Below are 5,940 nucleotides of genomic sequence, written 5' to 3'. Positions count from 1 at the left end.
AGTAACAGGGAAGACTTGGACCCTGGTCTATTTGACTTTGAAGTGTATCATTATGCATTACATAACACTGTCTCTCTTAAGCAAAACATGCAAAAGAATGCAATACAGCGGCCTGGGGGAAAGGCAGCAGCAGCTGGGTGTCAGGGAAAGCCTCATCTTGGAAAGGGCATTTGAGGTGAGTTTTGAAGGAAAGAGATTTGAAGGAGTAGAACAGAAAATGTATTCCAGTCATTGATTATGTCATATGTTATGAGCAAAAGTATTTAGATGGAAGATGGAATTGTATACATGAAGAGCAGGGACTGTAAAAGTTCTGGAAAGATAACTTTAGAGTTAGATTGTAAAAGGCTTTAAATGTCAATCACGGGATTTCTATTTGATCATAAGAGTAAGTGGAAACAATTGGAGTTTTCTGGTCAGACCAATGGTTCAGACATGGTCAGAACTTTAAAGAAAATCCATTTGGCAGCCATGTGGAGGAGGAATTGGAGAGGAGGGAAACTTAGAGCCTCAAGACTAGTTGGAAGGAATCTATCCCTTCATTTACAATGTCACTGCCACCACCATAAACCAGTTTCTTGTCATTCCAGAGCCAAATTTGTGCAGTAACCAAGGAATTGGTAGCCATGTTTCCTATCTATATTCCTCTCCAACTCCTCTTCTATACTGCAATAAGTTCAGCCTTAAGGCACCCCCTTAAGGATGCCTTAAAAACAAAAACTAAAAACCGATGGTTCCCTACTGCTTACAAGATCATGTATAATATACTTAACATGACATTCCAGAAATTCAATGATGGAACTCTAAGCCACTTTTTTTTTTTTAACAAAAAATACCTTTATCAAGGTAATTCTTTTCTATAAGAAGAAAATTAGAAATGTTGTCTATGGCTTCAGATTAAAACTATTCTCCCCCTGGAAGGTAACCTAAAGATATTTATTAACAGACATAAATTTAACGCAACAAATTTTCTTAAGTTACACCCCCATCAACACAAAAAAGTTGGTGAATCCATGGATTTTTGTTACCTCAATATCCTTTCTGTGGCTAGAAAAAAATGGGCTAATTACTATCCACGGCAGAGGTTGGAGAAGGTGTGGTTATTCAATAGACATGACAATCTAAGGGGATGATAAGTCTAAAATCATTGGACAACATATTAATTGCTAGAAGAGTCCTTGGAGACCATAGAGTCCAACTTTTTAATTCCAGAGATGAAGAAAACCAGACTTAGAGAAACTGTGACTTACCCAAATTAATACAAGTAGTTAATATTGGAAGAGAGTTTGAACTTAGGACTTCCTAAATAGAAGTCCAGTCTTCCATCCATGTATGTTTATCTCTAAGAATACAAATCAGCTGTGTGACATGTTACATAGAAAAACTAATGTAATATTTGGGAGCATTTAAACACCTATATCTTCCAGGATTAATCAGGATCTGTGCCAATTGTACTCTGACCAGGCAGAGCATATCGAGATTATTTGTTGGTTCTAGGCTTTACCTGTTGAATGATATTGATGATATAGCATCCAGAACAGGAAAACCAAGTCCATGCCATATGAAGATTACCTAATGGAACTGAATATGTTCAGTCATGAAGAAGAAAAAGAAGATTAATAGAAAGCATATCAATTCATTTTCAATTACTTAAAGGACTATCATATCATTAAAGACATTCAAGTTTTTTTTCCTCTTTGGCACTAAGTGACAGAACTAGGCACAATGAATTAAAGTTGCAAAGGAAGTAATTTAAGCATGATGTTATGATTTTTGTCTCCCAAGTGGTAGGTAAAATACCATCATTGGAGGTTTTTGAACCAAGACTGGATGATTCTGGAATATGTTGTATTTTTTTTTCCTGTTGTAGGCTGAACTGAGGATTGCTGAATTCCCTTACGTTTCTGAATTCCTGAAATTCTACAAAACAAAAAAGGAAGAACTGGAGGGAGGAAAGAATAAAAAACAAGACAGGAGAGAGAAAGAAAGAAAAACAAAGAGACAGAGTAAGAGAAATAAAGGAAGGAAAAGAAAGGAAGGAAGGAAGAAAGGAAGGAAGAAAGGAAGGAAGGAAGAAAGGAAGGAAGGAAGGAAGGAAGGAAGGAAAAGAAATAAGGAAAGAAAGTGAAAAAAAGAAAGAAAATATAAATGAAAAAAGAAATAAAGAAAGAAATAACTGATTAAAATATCTCAGATACTGTTTAAGTGTAAGCACAGCTTTTACCTAATGCCTCCAGCACAGGAGCTTTAATCCCTAGAGAATGAAAGAAGTTATGTTCATAATACGCTGTGAATTCTTTGGATTAAATGCGTACTATAGTTCAAGCATATTTTTATTAGCATTTTAAACTATTCAGTTTGAATTCCAATTTCAGCCAACCAAGGCAATAAAACAACAGTTCTAAAATGAATTTCCATTCATCTGACACATTTATGACTCCAGTTCTTCTCTTTGGGGTCAGCATTATCATTAGGTTACAATTTATGAGCAATACACTGGAACCCAATTAATTGACTAACAGTTAAAAGATCAAGATGTCTGCATTCAATTTGTCTCAATACTCAGGAGAAATGCAATAATGAAGCCTAAAAAAAAGAAAAGGAAATACCCTAGGGGATTTACCTCAAAACATAGTTTTCACTCAAGAAAGGAAAGTCACATCTCAGCTCCCATCTGGGTAGAGCAGGTCATCTGGAGTCAAGGGAGTTGTAGCCCAAACTAATCACCCTCCATGGCTGTGGTTGAACTTTTTACTAGATCTCCAGCACATTAGGGAAGTGAAGCCTCACTATAGCCCAGTGAGCCATCTATTTACAGGTGTCCAGATAACGTAGACCTCCTCCTTTCTCAAATTAAGAAATCACAGGATACAGTGCTGAAAAAGACCTAGAAAGTCCAAAACCTTTATTTTATGGATAAAGAAACTGAGGTGGGGGCAGCTACGTGGTTCAGTGAATAGAGCTATGGCCTTGGAGTCTGGAGGGCCTGAGTTCAAATCCAGCCTCAGACACTTAACACTTACTAGCTGTGTGACCCTGGGCAAGTCACTTAACCCCAATTGCCTCACAAAAAAAAAAAAAAGAAAGAAAAGGAAAGAAAAAGAAAAAGAAACTGAGGCCCAGAGAAAGTAACTCACCCAAGGCCACACAGAACATAATACAACAGAGCTTGCCATTTAAAATGGAACACATAAAATTAGATATATATTTTCATTGAAAAATTCCATAGCCAGGTGCCCAACAAATACTGATACCATAGCTTTATGAATACCTGGGATGTTGATGTCTCTGGATAACAACATCAAAGACTACCTTCTGTAGAGCTTTACTGTTTACAAAGAGCTTTCCATACCTTATCTCATCTGAGGCTTCTAATACCAGCCTTGACCCATGGGGCAGCTAGGTGGTGTAGTGGTTATAGTGCCAGTCCTGGAGTTAGGAAGACTGCTTTTTGTGAGTTTAAATCTGGCCTCAGACATTTACTAGTCATTGGACCCTGGTCAATTAATCTGGTTTTCCCAATTCTTCATCAGTAAAATGATCTGGGGAGGGAAATGCCAACTACTCCAGTATCTTTGCCAAGAAAACCCCAAATGGGTTACAGAGTTAGGTATGACTGAATTAACTCAATGACAACCACAAAAATAACCCCATGGTGAGACTCCATAGAGTGCTCAATAGTTTGCTAGCCTTAGAGTCAAGAAGACTTGGGTTCTAATTCCTGTCTGACAACTACCATCTATGTGATCCCAGACATGGAACTTAACTTCTTACTGCTTTAACCAACTCTCCACAACCTGGAGTTTCAGAGAACGTGTTAATGTTCCAGAGTAGAAGTTTTCTCATCTGAGAATTCCCTAACACAGTGGAATGACAGGTCTACTCGCTAACCCTAATGACCACATTATAATAATCATATTTTTATACACATATTTATTCTATATACATGATAGAGATAGAGCAAGAAGCCTTTGTGTAAGGCACTGAAAATATGAAAACAAAAGACAGTCCCTCATCTCACAGAGCTCGTGGTCTAATGGGGGGAAACAGCACATGTAGGAGGTTTCAGCCACCAGGAAAGGCCTTGAGGTCGTTAGGGTACAGTTGCAAAGCAGATAGTAATGTATCTTATTTAATGTAATTTCCATTGATAACATCATATTTGATTGTGATCTCACACCATTTGACAGTGCCAAGGACTTTGATTAAAATTGACAAACTGTTTTCTTCCAGAAAGGCTCATGAGATCATAGATTTAACCCTGGAAAGAACCTTAGAGATCATTTGGCTGAACCACTCAGTTTTCCAGATAAGGAAAGTGAAATTCTTAGTGGGGCAGTGACTTAAAATCAAAGATTTATAGCAAAAAGTTATCATAAAAGCCATCCACTACAACCTCCCATTTTGGAGATGAGGAGAGTGAGGCCTATGGGATTTCCATGATTTGTCCCAGTTCACAAAGGTCATTAATATCCAGGGCAGAATTTGAATCATCATTTCCAAGCCAGTACTCTTTCCTTTGCAATGCCTCTGAAACCTCCAGGCACCAGAAGTGAGGGAAACTGAGTCCTTCCATCTACCCATTAGTCTTCTTAATGATGCTGGGCCACAGCCTCTGGGAGATACCATCTCATTCTCCCTCAGCTGAAGCCTCAGGAGGCTTGGTGGAATCCTGATTTCCTTGGCTTTTTTTTTTTTAATCACACCAAAGCCCAGATGGAGGAGGAAGCTAACATAGAGGGATTAGAGGGGTCTATTCAGCCCTGTCAGACGACAATCCCTGCCTCCTTTCCAGCTTCATTAAACCCCTGATTTCACAATTGCATACAATTATCACTGGCATTGAATCTATGCTAATTCCACCCAGGACTGGGAGAAAATTATTTAACCTAGCACCCTTTCTCAATGTCATTCACAAGCTCTAATTACTGAGAAAGGATTGTCCCTCTTCCGAGCTGGCACAGGGATTGTTTAGGTATTATTGAAATGTCCTATTAATATTCATTAAACAAACTGAGAATAACTGATGAGCTGTTTGGAGGGAGTTGTTTAGACATGTTTGGCCACAGATTCTCCCCCTAACAACATGAAGAAATATTACAGTTATTGCCAGCATGCTTAAAAGAGGCAGGCTAAGAATGAACTGTGTAGTTTGACAAAATTGAAATTGCATCAACAAATTCACTCATTTCTTCAAAAGAAATATAAAAAAGAAAACCAGGCATGTCAATTCACACCTCTAATGTCTCCTCGTAGGGGAGGCTGAGGCTGCTGGATTGATCACATTGTCTCAGGAGCTGCAGTAGGAATAAAGCTATTGCATATTCACACTAAGTTTGGCACCAATAAGATGAGTTCCTGGGATCAGAGTGGTGCCATCAGGCTACCTCAAGAGGTAGAAACTTGCCCAGGTCAGAAACAAGAGAAGAGTAAAGTTACCAAACCTTGTTTGTCATCAGTAAAATTGGGACCACGAGTGGCCTCTCTGCTTTCCAGGACATTTAAATATATTTTTTGAACTATAACTTTTCTTATTATTATTTTATGTACCCCAAAGTCCTCCACCCAAGTATCTATGGCCACACATTATTCATCATTGTTGCATTGGTATTAATGATGTATCCTTAACTGGATAGCAATCTACAATAAGGAAGTCAACATGAAGTAAATGAGCTATCTCCTCCTCTCTACCTCTCAGAAACAAGTTCTATCAAGGTTCAGCTCACATTCCACATTGTCTGTGGCATTTTCATTCATGTCCCCACACATTAATTGTCTCTCTTTATCCAAGTTATGTCTTATATTTATTTGTGTGAATTTTATATCCTGCCATAAAAATGTAAGTTTTTAGAGGTTAAGGACAGTTTCATTTTTGTCATTGAATGTCCAGTGCCTACCAGGGAATGTGGAGCTGGCCTTGAGGTTCTTTACTCTTCTTTT

Source organism: Phascolarctos cinereus, unplaced genomic scaffold (genome assembly GCF_003287225.1).
Source record: "Phascolarctos cinereus isolate Bilbo 61053 unplaced genomic scaffold, phaCin_HiC Scaffold_2;HRSCAF=192, whole genome shotgun sequence".
Lineage (NCBI taxonomy): Eukaryota > Metazoa > Chordata > Mammalia > Diprotodontia > Phascolarctidae > Phascolarctos > Phascolarctos cinereus.
This window is presented reverse-complemented; position numbering follows the sequence as displayed.